Source organism: Anas platyrhynchos, chromosome 1 (genome assembly GCF_047663525.1).
Source record: "Anas platyrhynchos isolate ZD024472 breed Pekin duck chromosome 1, IASCAAS_PekinDuck_T2T, whole genome shotgun sequence".
NCBI classification, from domain to species: Eukaryota; Metazoa; Chordata; class Aves; order Anseriformes; family Anatidae; genus Anas; species Anas platyrhynchos.
In genome coordinates, this window is record NC_092587.1 from 97,427,788 (window position 1) to 97,448,328 (window position 20,541).

The 20,541-nt window shown below is 43.6% G+C and overlaps 1 protein-coding gene across 11 annotated transcripts in view; it reads left to right on the top strand.

The window, feature by feature from the left end:
* The window catches only part of GJA8 (gap junction protein alpha 8), a 57,889-nt gene that overhangs the window by 26,642 nt on the left and 10,706 nt on the right, over positions 1-20,541 (top strand). For 9 of the 11 annotated variants that reach the window (XM_072025575.1, XM_038184664.2, XM_021271022.4 and 6 more), the window contains 2 exons: positions 583-967; positions 1,435-1,527. The gene's annotated coding sequence lies outside the window, so the exon portion shown is untranslated. Of the gene's footprint in view, position 1; positions 494-582; positions 968-1,434; positions 1,528-20,541 lie in introns of those variants that run through there. The other 2 variants (XM_072025579.1, XM_072025612.1) reach the window with 2 other exon arrangements.

The following is a 20,541-nucleotide window of genomic DNA, read 5'->3' on the forward strand; positions in this document are numbered from 1 at the left end:
CTTATTACATGGCTTTATGGGAGAGATTGTTGAGTTTCAAATTGTTCTGAAATACTTTGACTGACCATGGCTACTTAGGCCAACTCTGTTGTCATGCTGCAGAGACTATGGTCACCATGGCAAGAATGGGGCTGTTTGTTTTTTTTTTTTTGGCTCTAACATTGTGCATTGCTGCATGGTGTGATTAAGCCTATGGCTTGCTGGCTGTTTGCACAGTTTGCAGCTTGGGGATTGTGCCAATAGTTGCACAATAGAAATGAATTTCTTATGGGCTTCTTCAACTGCTCCTGAAAATCTGGAGGAAAAAGTCTTAGGTCCCAATCAAGCCATTAGTCACAGCAGGTTTCCTAAGCCTTGGGGCTTGCTTGTGCGTGGGGTTAATCTCTGTGGGTTGAATGCCAGGCATGCTGCTGGAGGTTCTGCTCAGCTCCAGGCAGAGCATGTGAATGCTTGTCTGGGAAAGCAGATCTCTCAAAGGGAGGCTTCCATTCTGGTAGGGTGTGGTGGAGAGGGGCTAAAGCAACTGGCTTATCCTTTTATCAGCGTATTTAAATAATGAAAATTCTCTTTATTGCTCACCAGTGAACCTGTATGGGTTTCTTAAGAAACGCAGTGACCACTTCCAGTGGAGATGAGCTGGCTGACTCGGCAGGAGGTTGCGTACCAAAAAGAGAAGGTGAAATGTGCTGCCTGCCAAAGCAGCAGCTGGTGAGAAGGCGACTGGACTGCACAACATCAGCGCACACATGATTGGTGGGGAAGCGCGAGCCCAGCTTCAATCCTTGTCAATGGCACCTCGTTGACTTTTAACACTTCCTTATCATGTCTGCACTCACCTCGTAGCAGTACTGATAAAATGCCATCGCTGGTGTAATCTCCTGAGCAGCTCTGCAGAAAACGCTGCAGAGCATGAGAGCCTGAATTGCCTGCAGCCGACAACTGGTGTGGGACTCCGATCCAGACCACGGTAATAAAGCAAAGGCTCTAACCTGAAGCAAGACTCGGGCAGAATAACTTCCAAGATGTATTGAACACCAGATGTGTTGACCTGCTGATATGATTGGCATGGCAGCACAGGAATTTTGTGTTAGAATAGGGGTTTGATGAAGTTGGGATAACTATTGCTTTTCAGTACCTCGTGGAGTTGGAAGTGTAAGCTGTTTGAAGTGATTGCAGTATGGTAGTGCTTAGAGTTATAAACACCATGACAGTGGGAAGGAATGCATGGGGTTTTCTGCTTTTCTTTTCCAGAAATTCTGTATTTCTCTCTTGGGGCATCAAGTAGTTTTTATGCTACTATGAATTATTGCTAAAAGTGTATATTAGTTTTGAATATCTAATTTCTACCTGCAGGCCTTCAGCAATCTTAAAAAAACAAAACAAAACATATATATATGTGTGTTTGTGTATATATATATATATTATTTTCTGCAGGCAAGCAACAAACAGGGATTCTTCTGCGACACTTCTCCATATGGGTTTTACTAAGGACCCCTGAATATAAAACCACAAGCAACTACTGAGCAGGTATGTCACTTTAGAATTTTTAACGAGTGCTAGGCTGCTGTACTGTTCCTCACCACAAGAGGAGAACAATGAAAACTGTAATGCAATTGTCTGCAAAGAAGAATTCCCCTTCTGAGTGGGAAACTTGAATGTGCTGAATGTTTTTAAAACAATAATTGTAGACTTATTGCCCTTCTCTCTGAATTGGAGAGAAATCACAGTGCTAAAATTGCTGAAGAAAAAATTATGAAAATAAAATGAAATTGTGCTGAAAACATTATCAAAGAACTTGGGGCCAAAGTTCTTCATGTCTTTCATGGCTTAAGATGCTATTTCGGCTTCACTGTACCAACTTCTTAAAATGAGGAAGATTAGACTTCCTTCTTTAGAGGAAGGGATCAACACTGACAACAGAGGTTTCATTTCCAGTGGAAGTCAATGAAAAACTTGAATTTGACTTGCCCTCTTACTCTTCCATCTTATTAAGAAAATCTTGTTTGGTGCTCAGCATATTCTTCTTGGACTACAGTTCTACTCTGTACTGTTATCCAGTGGTTTATAATTATGTATCTTTTACATATTACTAGTCCTACAATCATCCCTGTAATCATTTCCACATGCTGCAGTCTCTGCAGGATGGAACAACTCCTTCCGCATTTTCTGCATTCACATTATCTTTGGCAAGTTCTTCTGCTCTGATACTTGCTTGAATACCTTGAAGTTTACTTTCAATACCATAATCCCAAAGCCATTCTCACAGGAATATCTAGTGTTGTCCCATCCACTTCTAGGAGTCTCTTATTTTTTTCCCATCAACTTTGATCTTTCCTATACTTTTGAACTGTTCTCCCCCTGTTCTTTCTGTTGTTTCTGTCCAACATCTTGTACTACTATCTCTTTGTTCCAGCTTCTCTCAATTTCTCCAGTCTTCCACCATCCTGTACCAACATCTGGAACTTGGGAAAACTGTTTTCCCAAGCTCACCTCTCTTCACCCCTTAGTATTTCTGCTATTCTTCCTGACAGTGACATCCAGATTACTACATTTTACTGTATCCAAGCTATGTTTTGCACATGGACCTGTCAAATCCCACCAGTTTTTCCCCTCCAAAACCTGACTTCTTGCCTACATCCTCTAAATGAAGAGCTCAGCTCTCCTGAGTTATCACTGTGCTGCTTACAGTCCCCAGCATCCTGCCTGTCTTGCACTACTTTCCAAGTCCTACTGCCTTACCCTTGTTGTTCTTCAGCTTCCTGTTATTTCTGTGGCTTCTCTGTCAGGTTTCATCCTTTCCATGTGGACTCTGTATGTCCATGCACTTCAACATTTTTTTTTTAAAATTTTTTAGCTTAACCTGTTCATACTAGGCAGGATCAAGACCACAACAACTTGGAGACAAATTTCCAGTTCCCCTTGAAATGAATACCTGTTATTACCTGAAATAAGCTGTTCTTTGAGGTGGAGGTAGCTGTGACATTGAAGTCTGCTCAGTGGCAGAACATATGAAATAAAGTGTACATAATGCTAGGCTAAGCTGCTATGTGGGTAAAAAGTGGGACTGTGCTTCCTGTCTGTTGGGTAATCCATCCACATAAGACCAAGAGTCTTCCCTACCAACCAATTTTGCAAAATATACTAATTGATGGTCTGTTGGGTCATGTCACCACCAGTGTACTTGTGGTGTGTGTGTTTGTTTTTTTTCAATCACACACTTATGCTAGGAAAGAAAACAAGGTAGTGAGTCCTACTTTGAGATGGATATCTCTCCTACAGGTAGGTGTGAGATGTCCATGTCCTTCCGAAGTCATGAACTCCATCAGTGTTTACTGATGGGCAGCCTATGTGCAGCTTCTTTTCAGGTTTCTGGTGTCTGCTGGGTTTGTTCTGAGGCACCCAACACCAATCACCTCCACTCTATCCAGTGTGCCACACTGAAGGGATGTGGGCTAGTAGCTGAGCTGTTGCTGTGCTCAGCACAAAGCAGCTCAGGTCTGCTGTAGACCTAGTGTAACAGTTCACATTGTACCAGTGAAAATGAAAGGAGGAGAAGGAAAAGGGAACAGAGAAAACAAAAAGCAGGACATGGAGATAATGGAAGTGGGGGGTACTCCTGATGTTGTAATGCCACGAGATTTAGAGGAGATTTAGAGGTTTCCCTAGCTCCTGCTGTGCTTTGCTAAAAATGAGGCTAGTTAGAAGCAGATGTGAATGTAACAACCGAGAGGGGAATGAGAGGAGCTATGAAAAATGCATGAAACAAGTGGATTCTCTTACCAGTTTTTAGGAGGATTTAGAAGTGGCAGTCTTCAGGTTGTGGCCTAGTGCTTGCTCATGTCAAGTGATTGGGATGCTGCAGAAGGTGAGAGGAGGGTACAGTACACGGCCATGTCATTAACCAGAAAAAGGAGAACACTTGGGTAATCAGTTACTGGGACTGCTGAGAGATGATGGTGTAGCTGAGAGAAAGATGTAGCTTAGGAGTAGAAGCTAGTGTCCTAGAAATGGGGATGGGGATTCATGTAGCTAAGAATAAATGGATTTATGGAAAGGATACTGGTGGTTATTTAGTAACCAAAAGCTTAAATGATCAAAGAGTTTAGTAAGCCCTTGTGACTTTGCCTTGCCCTTCCAAAAATATAGCATGGCTGTGTGGAAGATCACTTCCCATCCATTCTTAGATGTTAATCACTCTCTTCAATATAGGTGGCCTATCAGATTGCATAGGCTGGGCAAACACTGGGATATATGATAGCACATTTGCTGAGCTGCAGGATCTAAAGGTAAGGTTGATATCTGGAAGGCCAAGATATCTGTGAGGGGAGGCAGGATTCCTAGTCTCTTCAGCTGTTTGCCCTGAAAATGGAAGGAGAAAGGATTTCAAATTCCAGAAGTCCTTGCAGGCTGAAGGCTATAAACAGGCTCTTCCTGTATGAAGCAGTAAGGATCAGACAGTAACTAGAACGTCTGCTTTTCCACACAGGCCTAATCTACTGGGATATACTTTGTGAGGGGTATGAACCCCATCAGTCAGAGAAGGGACAGGAGAACCCAGTGCTACTGGCATGGTTTATCCAAGATCAGCCTTGAAGAAAGAAACATGGAACGAAGAAGAAATGAAAGGCCCAGTAAAACTGAAGTAGAGGGAGACAGAAAGGGGAAGGAGTCAAAAAGAGAAAAAGATGGAGAGGGAGACAAATAGTGAGTGAGGGGTCAGAGAGAAAAAAAAAAATAGGGCTTTGCACAATGGAGAAATGTCCCAGCCATTGAATATATACTATATATTTTTTCAACTAGCTAGGCTAAGGGTTTCTGTGGGGGCATGTGCATCAAATGATGGTTCCCTGAAACCTGTTACTTTCTCCAAACGCAGTGAAATCATATTTTATCCCCTAAGTAACTGTCCTTAATTTGTGTGTGTGGGAATAGGAGACAGTGATGAATGTGGCTCTGGCACGGTCTGGATACTCTGTATCAAGTCTCTGTCAGTAAGGCTGTACTCATCCTATTACTTTTGGGGAATATATGACCAAAAGAATATACCTGCTATTTTACTTTGTGATTTACAGGGTATAAAGTACATGCAGTAGCCATGGATGTTCTGTATATCCCTGCCCCTCTTGCTTTCTTGAACACAGTGGTACTGTAGCTTGGGTCTCTGAAATTCTTGGCATGTAGGCTCTTTGTGTTAGAAACCTTCATGGGTCTGTTACCATAGGCCTCTCTTATACCTTGGGGTACAAAATGTGCAAGATGTTGGTATTTGGAAGTGTTTGTAAGACACTGCTCTGTTTCCTGGTCCCAGTCAAGCGACTAAAGTGAATGTTAATAAAGGTTTAATATCTACTAGCATGTTGCAAGGGTTGTTGTTTTGTGACCATGACTGCTGCTTTCCTTTATAACTACACCTGTCCTCCCAGTCAGAAGCACCAAACTTGAGCAGCATGTAGTGTGATAACTTCTCTGGTGTGTGGTCTGACAGAAATGGACAAGGTGCTTGGATGATGTGGAAACCAAAGCGTTCCTTGCACCTCAAATGAAATCTTCTAGCAGGTGAGTTGTTCTTGCACTAGTCAGCTCAGATGGAGGGAGTTGGGAAGGATTTCCAGGAAGGAAATCTGTCACTTGGACCCTTAGTTTACACTGATCAAACTGGGGAAGAGTAGACATTGCTGTAGATACAGGCTCCTGGAAGGAACTCTGTCCTATATGGGAGACCTGCACGCTGAGATTCCAGACCGGCGAGCCCTTTTCCATGGATGGAATAACCCATTTTTTTTTCCCCCCTTGTGGATATCACCAGCCAAGGGTGTTGCCTCACCTCATTTGTTAGCCAGTCAGCAAAGGTATAATTAGGGGTTAGTAATTAATCTTCAAAAAAAAAAAAAAAGCCCCTTGGAAGTAAGGGAATTACTTACTTGTAATTTGTGTACTGCACCTGAGGCAATCAGGCAGTGGGAATTCAGACTCATATTTGTGTATGCAACAGCTGAAAAGATTTGAGAAGAGGTCTGTACTTACAGCGGTATAGAGAAAAGCTTCCATTGTCTAATCTTCTGTTTTGCCTTCCCTTTTGCCTCTTCTTGGGCCCCAGTTCCATTAAAAACTGAAACCCTGTGTTTTGCTGTGCATTGTGACTAGCTCCTCTGACACAGAGTGAAGTTAATCATGTGTGCAAACTTTGCCAGACGAAGGACTAGCACTGCAGACACTTTGAGAACAAGCTATTTGTGTTCCTGTGTTCTGGTGAGAAATTTTGTCTCTGACAGGCAAGATCTTAGCAGCAGTTCAAGAATCATAAATCATTTGCTTTTTGTCCCAGCTGGAGAGGGAAAACTGACGTTTCTTAAGTGGAGGTACTATGGAAATGTGGATCAGATGGTAACTTTTACTTTGAAGCAATTGCACCAGATTAAAAAAAGGCAGACTTAACTAGGAATAGGTAGTGATGGTGTAGTGTTTTCAGTGCTTTTGTGGTAGTGGTTCTTGCAAGGCAGGCATTAGAACTTTACAGGAAACATGTCACTTCCCAAATGGATGGAGGCATTTAATTGTAAGGGGGAATTAGCTTTGCAAAGTTGGTCGCTTATTGCTGTGTGATGTTGAACTTTACTGCCAATCATCTAAAAGACAGCAAAAGTCATTGACCGGTAGGAATGACTGAGAAATAACTAAAGCAGTGGGAAAAAGGGCATTACTGCTATAGTCTGGATCACTTGGAAAGATGTGGCCAAGCATAACATTAGCTGTTGCAAGTCACATGCCAAAGAATAAGGAATAGAGGCTATGCTTATCAGTTAGCAAGTTTGTCTTGGGAAGCAGTGGCAAGAAAGGAGTCGGGGCTGGAGTGGCTCACTGGCTGACAACAGAATTACAGGATGATGCTGTAGCTGGGGGAAAGCGTGCAGCTTTCGGTAAATAGCTTCAAGATGAATAGCTCTACGAGAGACCGGGTGTGTGTATCGTTTAGTACTAACATTGTCACTTCCCATGTATTCTATTTAGTGCTTTTGTCGGTGGTTCCTGGATGGGAGAGGTTTCAGGGAAAATGCCTGAATGTTAGAGTTGGAAGTGTGCCTTCCAGTGAGAGAGGTCAAAGAATTGAAGGGAAAAGAAAGCTGAAGGCTAACTTCTCTATTGTCTGTATCTATCTACATGAGGAACAAACTTATGTTCTTGCAGAATAAAGTATAGTAAGATCCAATAACTGGAATTTGAAACTGTAAAAAAAAAAAAAAAAAAAAAAGGCATGAAAAGAGTACTGTTTTTTTTTAACTGTCTGTAGTTAATCACTGGAGAAACTTACTGAGGACTGTGGAGGATTCTGCACAGGTGGCTTTTAAATTCTGGCTGGATTCTTGTCAGAAAGTAGACCCTCGTGGAGATGGGAAAGATTTCTTCTGACCCAAATTTCTAAGGTGTGAGTCTCAATGGTCATGGTAGTGCTTTCTGGAGTTACAGTCTGAGGCTGGCTCTCTGCTAGCAGGTAAGGGATTGTGAGTTGGGATTCAGAGCAAGAGCAGAAGGCATTCCCTCTCAACCCAAGCTGTTACTCCTTTTCACCCTGCCTCGTGCAAGCAGCCTGCAAACAGTCAAGCCCCATTGCTCTCCCTCTCTACTGAAGCAAAAATCTTCATTTACTTGAAGCTTAAGTAGCTTTCTCTGTTTGTTCCTTTTTCCTGTATAAGCACCTACCTTGATCCCATTCCCTGGGATCTGCAGCCACCTCTGCCCCTGAGGATGGCGAAGGTGAGCACCAACACTTCAAAGAGGAGCTGCCACTGCCACCAGCTCCTCATCTTCAGAGCCCCATTCCACCATCATGGTGGCACCTGTGGGTTTGGGTCTGTGTTGCTGTGCAGGGTGGGAGGAGACAGTGTCCCCAGCAGGAGCAACCAGGCCCCTTCTTTACTGGGAGAAGGGGGCATGGGCTAGATGTGGGACAGACTGACACACTCCCTGCTGCAACTGCTTTTCAGGTAGTTAGTGATGAGGTCTCCCCTCAGCCTCCTTTTCTCCACTAAATGATCCCAGCTCCCTCAGGCGCTCCTCATGTGTCTGTTTTCTACTCCCTTCACCAGCTTCCTTGCTCTTCTCTGAATGCGCTCCAGCAGCTCAACATCCTTCTTGCAGTGAGGGGACCAAAACTGAACTCGATACCTGAGTGTGGCCTCACCAGAGCTGAGTATGGGGAACAATTGCTTCCATGGCCCTGCTGGCCGCACCATTTCTGATGCGGGCCAGGATGCCATTGGCCTACTTGGCTACCTGAGCACGCTGCTGGCTCGTGTTCAGCCGGCTGTTAACCAGCACCTCCAGGTCCTTTTCTGCTGGGCAACTTTCCAGCCGCTCTTCCCCAGGCCTATACGGCTGCATGGGGTTGTTAGAAGCCAAGTGCAGTGCCTGGCATTTAGCCTTGTCGAATGTTGTGTGATTGGATTTGGCCTGTTGATCTAGCCTATCCAGATCTCTATCTATATTCCCATGATTTCAGGGTTTTGCTTTATTTCTTACTTTTCTCTTCACAGATTTGAACTGTGACATAGGTGTGTGTGTGGAAAAGTTGATGTAGCAATGTAGCTGTTACGATCTTCTGAGAGAAGTGCTGGGAAGATGAATGCTGTCACAGATGGAGGTTGGGGCAACAATAATACATATCCGTGGAGGCTCTAGGCCTTCATGTGCAGCATGAGCAGGTACTAGCTGTGGCGGTATTTCCTAAGAAAATACAATGGCTGCTTTTGAGCCAGTGCTACTCCAACCTAGTGGAAGAAAGCCAGGCAGGGCAAAGTGTTCCCTCGGGTGCAGGGGAGCGCTGGGTGGAGCCTGGCGAGGGATGGTGAGCAGGCGAGGAGCTGTGAACGTGACCACAGAGGCACACGGGGTGGGAAGCGTTTCCACTTGTGATTTCACCTGGACTGCATGCCAACCTCGGCACACAATGTTATCACTGCAAGCCAGCACATGGTCAGGGTGGTTGTGCTCATGCAGCTAGGGTCCCGGGAGACTTTCTTCAGTCCTTACAGCTTTCTGCCTTGGAGGCTCCTGTCAGAAACATGTCATGGCCTCGCTCCCTGGGTTTATTTCCGCTTCTACTGGGTCTGCCTCTGGTCGTTGATAACCTGTGCCGCTGAGGCAGCTATCTTGTGGTGGGGAGTAAAAGTGAACCGCTTTGTCAGGAACTGAAACAGGGACCTCTGCTCTACCCCACCCCTCTCTGGCAACCTGTGCTGCTCTTGGCTGTTCCCTTATCTAGGCTTTATTGCTGTGCAAAATAGCCAAGTTAATGACTCAGAAGGGACACTCGGTCCCTACTGTGCAATGGCTATGCTGTTCAGATAGAAACCCTTCCCAAGAAGCTCATTCCCCTTTCTGTAGCCCATGCAGTAGTTGAACCCGTATGTGCTCTTGGATAGATACACTTCTTGGGGTCTCTGGCTCAGTTCTGTGGCAGAGTATTTTGCGGGTCAGGGATGTGTGGTCTGTGTGTGGCTGTCTCTAATTTGTCACTGTTAAATATCTTGCCTAAAAGGGACATCATCAGAAGCACTTGACATTTTTGCATGGCAGTCTATGGAAATTTTATCTTCTCTCTTTCTGGGGCGTGAGCTAGGTCAGCGCTGCCTCTAGAACTTGCAGTCTGAGCCTACTCTCTTCCCTCCACTAGCAGAAAGCCTGCTTTTTTTTTTTTTTTTTTTTGAATAAGACCTTTATTGCTCCTTGCTTGCCTTTTTGCCCAGGCTTGTGCTCCACGCATCCTTTCATGAAAAAGTCAGAAATCAATACCCTTTCCTTAATTCCTTGGCAGCTTTACTTTTCCCAGGACAGATGTTTCTATGACAGTTCCAGGTTTCCCTTGCTTTGGCAGGATAGGCAATACATCCAAAGAGTGTAGCTCTTTGGACTGGCTTGCAGGAAATGAAGTGGTTCCAACCTCTGACACCTGAGATTCATCAGTGACTGAAGTCTTTGGCATTGAGGAGACCTGTTAACCCAAGTGCCAATTCCCAGCTAAGTTAAAATCTACTTGTAGGAGCATCATGCGGCTCTCAACAGGTGTGCCAATGTATATACTAAACAGCATTCAAGAGAATTTGCAAGAGGTTTTTTGTGTCTGTTTTAGATACGTGATCAGCGGCTGGCTATTCATCAGTCTTTGCAGGGCTGTCTGCAGGTTTACTGACAGCTTGCCAAGACAAGAATTTGTACTCCAATAGAGCTGAAACAGTACAGTAACAAGCAGGAGGTTGCTGGCATCTTCATGCTAGACAGATACAAGTCTGTTATGGGCAGCTCAGGTGCTGATACATGATACCCTTTCATACAAATGCCCCTAAAAGCTTTGTGGGGCATCTTCTGTGTTAAACTTGAAGGATGCAAGGTCTACATTCAAGCTGTCTCTAAGCTGTACTTTGGCATGTGTATTGTCCTTGGGCAGCATGTTTATTCCTTTATTTCTTTTCTGCTGAGTGTTCTTTGATGTTCTTATTTTACTTTTCAGTAATTCTAGTCTTCTCACTTTCCATTTGCTTCTTACATGGTCTTGCTTTTGTCCTTCATGCTGTTTCTCTTGTATGGATAGCAAAGACAGGCACTAGCTTTCCAGAACGGAGAGATGAGACATGGCTTGCAGATGAGACCAGCTTTTGAAATGCATGAGCAAAAATCCCCAGGATAATGCTTCCTGGAGTTCCTCATGGATCATAAATTATTTTTGGGAGATGCACTAAAGAAGAGTAGAGCTCAGATATCAAATGATCAGTACAAGGTGAGAAGACAATCCTGGAAGGTACATTCTTTGTTCAAACCAGCAGATAGTCATAAAAAAAAAATCTGATTTTTGAATCAGAAAATAAGCACTTTTTTTTCTAATTTTCTGAGTCTTGGGGTCATGGAGAAGGGATAATGGTGACATAAAATAATAAAAATAATTTTGATTTTGGAGGACCATTATGAAAACTGGAGGTTAAACCAGGAACAGTATTGAGGTGATACACACACCTACATGTACATCCAAGGGTCACATAAGCTCTTTCAAGCACAGAGTTTTGCTGTGAGCTCATGTGCAGCTCCTCAGCTACCCTGAGATCGGAGTCCTCTGCAGAGTCATTGCTTCCCTGGACAAAGTTCTCCGTAGCAGAGCTACAGCTCTTCTCCTTGTGGATGTGCAAGACATGACCTTCCTTCCCCTAAAGCGAGCCCTCTCTGCGTGTTTCCAACTAACTGTGTCATCCGGGATGCACTAGATCAGCTGTCCCCCTTTTCATGATATATCTGTTTTCTGGGCTTAACAAATATTTTGCAAATGTCACTGTTTTCTTCCAGGTTATGGACTAAAAATATTATGAGGGCAAAGACCAAAGCCGTACAGGATCTTGGTACAAACATACTGTAAACTTAACCACTTCTGCTTCTCAGTTGTATTTTGGGACCAGTCCGACAGGCCATTTATAGCCCATTTAATGACTGTTATCTTATTTTTATGTCAAGCAAGTTCTTTAATCAAATTGCCATGAGATAGAAGGGAAACTGCCCTCCAGGATCTTAAGCATACTGTACCAGGTTTGCTATATTTAACAATGATATGTGCAGTTTCCTCAGAGAAAAATATCAACACTGTTGAATGGCATGAATTTTCTATAAAGCCAGGGGTGACTGTCCCCAGTTATATTTCCCTCCTTTTTGTCTTTACTCTCTGTGTTCTGTGTTAGCCATTTAACTATTTAGTTTAGGACTGAGATCATATCACAGGTCTGTAGTTAGCTATGAATAATTACAGTTATGACATAATTATACCACAATTATGCCTCTCTATGTAGACTTTACAACATGCCAGATTACAGGCTTTCTTCTCCTTTGCACCAAGAGGTACAGAAAATCAATACAAATAGTGCAAGACTTCCTGTGCATTTTTTTTTCTTTTAAGAAAGTTTTAGTGTAAAGTATCCCATCCTGCTGATTTTAAAATACCTGGTTTTAGTAGCTGGTATTTAATTCTTCTGATAAGTTATAGGAATAGACAAGTCATCAAAAATGTTGTCTTCATTTACTTTTTTTTCCTGGCAGTTGGACAGAAGTTTTTATTGATTTCATCTGTCTTGTCTGCATTATTATTGAACAATCTAACATTTCCAACTGATAAAGGATCAATACCTTGATTAGGACTCATTTCATTCTTAATTTAAAGAAAAAAACGCTTTATCAGTCTTTTTTCCCATTTCACTTCCATCATCAGTTTTCTGTAATTTCTGTCTTATGGTTTATATCCAGCCTCTCCTTCACTTGCTATACAAGTTTGACTTATTTTAAACCCACCACCACTTCCTTCTTATATCTGATTGTAGTTTTTTAAATCATTACGCTGTTCTTTACTGGGGGTTGTGTATTTTTGGTGACTAGTAAGTTCTTTTAAGCAGTTCTCAATCGTTATTCATATTTTCTTATTTAAATCCCAATTCTCTTCAGGGCTAGGAAACAGACCTTTTTAAAGCATCATGCCCTTGAAGGCATTGCATTACCATTTTGGACCTCTTTTGCTTTCATTTAACAATGCAGTTAAGCTGTAAGCCTGCTACCAGTCTCTCATTTCTACCAGTACTTTAGCCACTTGGATGAGGTGAAATACAAGTTTTGAACATTTTGGACTTAAGATTTGTAAAATCAGGAAACTGCTTAGAACATTTAAAAATCCCTAGAGCTATTTTTAAGTCAGCAACGTCAGCATGTGTTAAACTAAATAATCACTTAGCTTTCTTTTTTCTTTAGGTAAGACTTGAATAACCAATGCTCCCATATGCCAGTGTTGCTCAGCTGTCTGTTGCAGATCCAAGTCATTGCAGCAGTTATTTGAATACTGATATTCAGTATTGTTAATTAGAAAATCAGAATTCAAAATCACAAGCAAGAGACCAGGTAATACCTTTTCTTTTTCTAGCCTGCTTCTGCCATCTCAATCTTTGTTAGGGCTATAGACATTGATTTTAACACTCAGTCACACAAGCCATCCCAGCATCTTTTACAATTTCTTATAGCTGTAGGATCCTGGGCAGGCAAAGCCTCAATGAATATAAAATGGAAAGGGATGCCACGACTGTATGCAGCTGAAGATGATATATTAGAATGGACTTGACTTCTGTATTGTGCTTCTGTAAAGAAGGACATACTTTTGAAAGGAAAAGCTGGGGCTGCAGCTGAATATACCTGACACCACTCAGCAGAGCTGATGTACAGCAGCAGGATTAGAAAGCCAGACCTGCTGCTTCCTGGGCTGGAGCAGGGTGACAACTTATTACTGTTTGCATCCTCTCTTCAGAGCTTCAGGGACGCTCTTCCTCTCTTAAGGGACCGGAGTCACAAACCATTAAAATACATGCCTGTGTTTTGCTGAGGAACCATCTGTAGTAATACCTGCATTCACTGTAATGGTATTTATCGATCAGACAAGAATGGGGGCGCGTGGTGCTGAGAAAGTAGAAGAGTTATTGACAGCTGCTGTTCCAAAGTGGGACTCGCTAAAGTAGTAGCTGCTGAAAGTTTGCCAGGTCTGACACAGAATGAGGGATACCCAAAGAGTCTTAATGCTCCTTGTACAAGGATCCTAATAATGCTTTAAACCATATTACTGTTAATATTTATTCTGAGTAGTAACAGGACTCTAAGGGATTGCAGTTTGCTGGAAATAATGGAGAAAAAAAGTTTCTTCAAACTGGAAGCCCTTCAGCCCTAGCATCTATATATTCTACATATTCTTCCTGCTTCCCTCCACCTTGCTGTTTATTAATTTGAAGCCAAATTATCTCAGAGAATGCCCAAGACCTTTGGATGGATGATTTATCTGGATGAGTGGGTTATCTTCCTAATCAGGAAAAGAGAACGACTGGCTCAACAGTTTCCAAGTTCAATAACATCCTTCTTAATAAATTGCTGAGGCATGAGAGGTTTCCGTTCCTTGCTGGCATCTTTACACTGTGCCCAAAGAAACAATCATATCAGGTTCAGGAAGCCAAATGACTGAAAGGGCAGGGAAACAGGAACCGTCCCCACGGATGTCCTCCCCAGAGAGGCTGGGAACGTACTCTGCTGTGGGAAATGGGACGCTGAGGTCGGCCAGAGTGCACGGCAGGTATGCTCATCTCTTGGGACAGGGAGAAATAGGGATGGTGGCCTGTTCTGCCATTCCTCCCACTGCCCTGTCCTGCTTATGAGCTTTCCTGAGCCACCTCCATGCCTTGTGTGCATGGGGCACCTCCACTGCAGAATGATGCGGTGTGGAAATGAAGGCAGGGAGATAAAGGTGGAGAGTGGGTGGTGACAACGCTCCTGAGAGCCCTGAGCCTACCACTCAGCAAGGCAGGCCTTGGTGGTGTTAGGAGAGCCCAGAAGAAGGGAGAAATGACTAGGGAACGAGCCCCCAGCAGAAACTGAAAGGCAACAAACCTTGTGGACAGGGAGGTAACACAAGAAGTTTCCAGACGTGCCCTCTTGTTCAGGTCCTTCAGAAGCTTGGTCCCTTCCAGCATCTCGTGCCTGAGAATGTTAAGGGATTGTACAAACAGCCTTGATAAAACAAACACACAGATCTCTGCAAGGGTTGGGGAAATATGAGCCCCTATTTTACTGGCAGGCCTGGAGCAATTATTACCAGAAGTGTTATCAGGTACGTGTTCCTCCCGTCCCTGGATCCGCTTTTTGTAGTACAGATTGGCGGTAAGCGATGTGTTCCCTGAGTGCTCTGATACCTCACAACAGTTAATCTGTCTCTCTGAGGAGGATCTCAACAGCAGTGGAAAGGACATAATGTAGAAAATATGTAGAGAGAAATTTGAGTCCAGGGGCCACCTAAGTATGCAGCTGCCAGTCTTCTCAGTGATGCCTTCCAGCTGATGTGCTGCACCTCCATGTCTGACCAGGGCAGGTTCAGGGCAAGAGAAGGGGCTAGGTGAGAGGACACATGGGGACCCAGGAAAAGTATTTTCTCTATGATGGCTCTGTAATGCACATGCTACACCTTGCCTACAAGCTCTGTGCCCGGTCCCAGCACACCTGTTCAGAAATAACATCTGCTTTAGGGTGAGAACGTGGAATTTCTGACCTGGGCACTGTTGTAAAGTCTGTGAAGGAAGCTCAGTCAAGTTCTAAGTGAAGTCATGCCGAGCAGTGAAATCATGTGTCTAAGATTATTCTTCTCTTCCTAGTGCTGTTTGTGCTTCTGCTGCGGTACTACGACACCTACCTTTGACCATTGACAGCGTATCTCCTTTGCCTTGCAGTTACTTCGTGAGCTCAGTTCAGATTTTATTATTAACTGTGCTGTTATTAAAGGGGAAATCATGCAGGTCAGTTGGTATACATCACAAATGTTTGTTGGGTAAGGGATAGAGATTCAAGAGAAAACACAGACTATACTAGCAAAAGGAGTGCTTTGTCAACAAAGTCGACACTGTTTACATAGGTAAAATCAATGCCATAAAAAAGTGATCTTCACATCAGCTTATCTACATCTATTTAACCACTAAAAAGGTACTATAAAAATTGTATTCCAAGCATATCATCTTAAGATCAACTGCATCATCTTAACTTTCCTGTGCTCGCCTTAGTCTTGTATCTGCAGAAAAGGTCTAAGACATGAGGGAAGAGAAAGGTAGGGTGCAGACATAGCGTACCAGACACCTTGTGCCTTCTTTCTCAGCCATTGCATCCCTCGGTTTCCCCTGGCGCTGTGCAGTGCATGAGTGAGAAAACACCGCCCGCTAGTGGTTTAGGATGCGGCAGCCCGAGAGACCGCTTGGCAGAGGCTGTTTCCTATTTTTGCTTTGCTGATGCCGCTCCAGCGGTTCTGCCGAGATGAGGTGGGTGGCTCTTATTGCTCCAAAGATAAAATCAGCATCTCTGGAAAAGGTCAGCGCTAAACTGTGTGAGAAGAAGAGGTTCTTACTGGCAGTGCCGTGGGTCACTCGCATGCTGTTTTTCATGGTTAGCTTTAATGTCCAGATGAAATGCTCTAAATAAGGCACGGCATTTAATCTCACAGTTGCGATAGTAGGAGAACGAATTGTGGTTACGAAATGTGGTTACGTTAAGCATGAAGCTCTAAATCCACAGCACGTTCAGAGCAATCACTGCTTACTGAAGTGAACTATAAAGCAGTGACCATCCCAAAGCTTCCTTGAGGACAGCCCTCCTTGCAGGGCAGCCAGAGGGCGTGGAGGCACCTCTGCTAGCCTGGGACGAGCTAGCCCCAGCATGGGAAGCAGCATAGCACCAGTGTGCTTCACGCTGCCCCAGCTCATTAGCCCCACTCTGGAGAGGAGATAATTAGCTCAAGTGGAACACGTTGCTGACACAGCAGACCTGCTTGCAGACCTGAGCTGATATCTGCCCAGCTCAGCATTGCGCTGTGTGGTGTAGGCAACTCAGGATGTCCAGGCTGAGTTTTCAGGGTGGGTGGCAAGATACTTTTATTTACTGAAGATATTTCTTGGAGACAAGTGCCAAGAAATCATAGAAGCGTAGGGCCAAAGACCTCAGAAAGCCTCCCCCTTCCCTTCCAATTGTTTTCCTTTTTATGAGATAAGATCATTCTTAACAGATGTTTGTTTACCTCTTCATAAAAACCTCCTGTGATTCTACAGCCTCCCCAAGCAGTGTGCTGCAGTGCTTTGCTGTTCTTACCGCTGCAAAGTGTTTTTCTAATGTTTAGCTATATCATCTTTATTGCAAATTAAGCTGATTATTTCTTCTTCTACTTCTGGTGAATGTGGAGGACAACTGCTTAGTCTTTCTACCCATTATAACAAATGTTTATGTGCTGGAAGACTGTTACCATGCTTTCCCTCCTGTTGTTCTTTTCCTAGAGAAAACAAACCCAGTTCTTTTATCCATTCCTTATAAGTCATGTTTTTTTTTTTTCTTTTTTTTTTTAATCTCTTATCTTTTTTTTTTTTTTTTTTTTTTTTTTTTTTTGCTTTCGGACTTTCTCCAATTCGTCAACATCTTCTGTAAAATGTAGTGCCTGGAACTGGACATACTGTTCCTGCTGAGAGCTCAGCACTACCCAGTAAATGCACAGAATAATTGCTTCCTTTGTCTTATACACAAAACTCCCCTTAAAGCACTTCAGAATGAGATTTGTCTTTTTCTGTGGGAATCTCACTTAACAGACTTGTATTCGGTCCCACCCCAGCCCTTTCTGTGCTGCACTGCTGTCAAAATGGTCATGATCGACTTTGGACCAGTGTGTTTGGTGTCTGTGCCCTCATCATTTCTGAATTATACCTTGATGCAATCACCTCTGCAGGCCACCTCGCCAGTGTCTCCTGTTCATTTCAACTTCTGATCTCTCCCATCCCTCTGCCTTCAGAAGGGATGGCAGACCCCAGCCCAGCTGACATCCTTTCCCTTTTGTCCTCCGTTTTGTTGTCTGAATCACTCAAGGAAACGCAGACCAGCCCTGGGGCCAGAACTTCAGGGAGGTGATCCTCCCATCTGGCAAAGCGAAGCCCTGATAATTACCCTTTCTTATGGTACTTCAACGTGTGTAGATGCTGCACAGTGGTCTGCTTGCTGCTCTGGGGGGGGTCTGTGATCTAGGTATTTCTGAAATGCTCACTAAAGTCAACATAGTTGATATCTACCATTTCCTTCTCATCTACCAGACCTATTAGTCAAAGAAGAACATTAGCCTGGTTTGACAAGGTTTGTTCTTCAGAATTCCCTGCTGGTTGTTTCTTATCACCTTATTGTCCTTTAAATACTTATAAATTGATTGTTTCATAATTGGCTCCAGTATCTTTCTAGGTATCACAGGCTGACTGGCCTGTAATTCCCCAGGTCCTCTTATAACAGTAATTTTCAGAGCAGAACTGCATTTAAGTTAAAGAGATATTGAAAGGCATTCCACTTTTGCTCTGCTTATCTTTATTCATTGTCTAGTTTTGTTCCATCCCTTAAATTAAAAACATATTTCCCATAAGTATTTATCTTCCACTTGAGCCCCAGATTAATCCAACCCTGAGTTCACCTTTTCTGTTACTTGCATACTTCCCCAGTTTCCCTCCTTCTTGATGCTTTATATTTTTCTCCCTCTCTTTTCTTTCTATTTTGTTTGGAGTTTTCTAGCGAAATATATTCCCCAGTTCCCTGAGGGCTCTGAAAAGATGCTCAACTTTGGGCAAATCCTGGAAAAATCTTAGAGCTCTGCCCTTAAAATGGGGACACTGACATTTGCCAGTTTTGCAGGGACATGGCAAGTTCTGTCCAAAGATTTGCCCAGCACTAGCTACGTTTAAATGGTTTCTGAGGCCAGTAGGTGGTAGAGAGAAGAGGAAGCCTGGGGAGATTCTCATCTCTAATGATCAGACTGGTAGACAGCTTTGGCTCAAGGATGGACAAAGAAGCATGTTACTAGAAAGCAAACATCCACTAAGTTGGGTGGTCGTCTAGCAGAGAGGAGCATTGGGTAAAGCTCCCAGGTTCTTGCAGGGAGGCTGAATATATCTGGTATTCAGCTTCAGCCATGAGTGAAAGGTTTGTGTGTTCAGCAGAAGAACAGGAAGCATGTGCCACTTTCTAGCTAAGCAGATCAGGAGAAGATAACTTTGTTTGAGGGAGAGGTATCATTATCCAGGGTTATGCGCTATATAATTGCACAATCTGCTATCATGCATGAACAGAGCTGTTCAATAGCATGGCCCTGCCTTGTCCTGACATCATGTCTGTGTTGGAAATCCATCTGGAATGAAAAATCTCACATTCCCCAAGTGACCTCGTAGTTTGTGAGCAAAAGGCTGAATTATAGTGGAGATTTTACTGTCTCAGTGGTGCCAGGAGATGGGAGCTCAGTGACCAACTTCAAAGCAGCTCAAGAATGAGAAGTCATAGAATCACAGAACGATTTGTCTTGGAAGTGACCTTAAAGCCCACCCAGTTCCAACCCCATGCCATGGGCAGGGACACCTCCCACCAGACCAGGCTGCCCAAAGCCCCATCCAGCCTAGCCTTGAAATATCCCCAGGGATGGGGCAACCACAGCTTCTCTGGGCAACCTGTGCCAGGGCCTCACCTCCTTCTGAGTAAAGAATTTCTTCCTCATATCTAATCTAAAACTACCCTGTTTTAGTACAAAACTATTACTTCTTATCTTATCACTACCCTCCTTTATAAAGAGTCCTTCTCTAGCTTTCTTGTATGTCCCCTTTAGGTACTGGAAGGCTGCTCTAACATCTCCCCAGAGCCTTCTCTTCTCTGTGTTGGACAACTCCAACTCTCTTAGCCTGTCTTCCTAGGAGAGGCACTCCAGCCCTCTGATCATCCTTGTGGCTCTCCTCTGAATGCTCTTCCTTTTTTCTTTTTTAAAAGTGGAGGTTATATTTCCCCTTTTCCAGTTGGTGAGGACTTCACCAGGTTGCCACTTCTTAAATATGATGGGTAGTGGCTTAGCAGCTTCATCTGTTAGTTCCCTCAGGACCCTTGGATGCATCATATCAGGTCCCACAGACTTTTCACCTTCAGATTCCTTAGCTGGTCTTGAACCTGATCTTCTCCTACAGTGGGTGGTTCTTCATTCTCACAGTCTTTGCCTTTGCCTTCTGGGACTTGCGCTGTGTGGCTAGAGCTATTGCTGGTGAAGACTGAGGCAAAGATGCTGTTGAGTACTTCAGCATTCTCCAGATCGTAGGTAATCAGGTCTTCTGCTTCTTTCTGGAGAGGCCCCACATTTTTCTTATTTTTTTATCACTGAGATACTAAAGAAGCCTTTCTCGTTGACGTTCCTGGCCAGATTTAATTCTATCAGGGCTTTAGCTTTCCTAACCTATTCGCTGGCTGCTTAGACAATTTCCCTGTATTCCTTCCAGGTGACCTGTCCTTGCTTCCACTCTCTGTAGGCTTCCTTTTTGTTTTTGAGTTTGTCCTGGAGCTTCTTGTTCATCCATGAAGGCCTTCTGTCATTTTTGCCTGACTTTTTCTTTGCTGGGATGCATCACTCCTGAACTTGGAGGAGGTGATTCTTGAATATTAGCTTTCTTGGACTCCTCTTCCCCCAGGGCTTTATCACAAGGTACTCTATCAAGCAGATCCCTGAAGAGGACAAAGTCTGGTCTCCTGAAGTACTGGGTAGTGAGCTTGCTATGAGTTCTCCTCAATGAAGCAAACTTATTTCCAAAGAAAATAATGTCTTAAAAGTGCTAGAGACATCCATGTTTTTTCTGAAGGCAAGAAGTCCTAGTAACAGTGTTACTCACATCAGCCACAAATATTTATTGTACTGGTATTTGGTGATGGATGTACTCAGCACTTCTACAGGTTACTTAATGAAAGCATAAAAATTAGGCCAGGTACACAGGTTGGAAGTGTTGATCAGAGTAGATTTGGCACTGTCACTGTTGCAGTTCTTGTGCAGACTCACACAGATGCCCCATGCTCTGTGAGGTCCAGTCTTCTAGACCTTTGGTTTTATGGTCTCTACTCCTTTCTTTCACAGCAACCACCTTCATGTTACAAAGGTAGCCTTGACTCCCAGCACTTCCCTGGCTGAGAGAG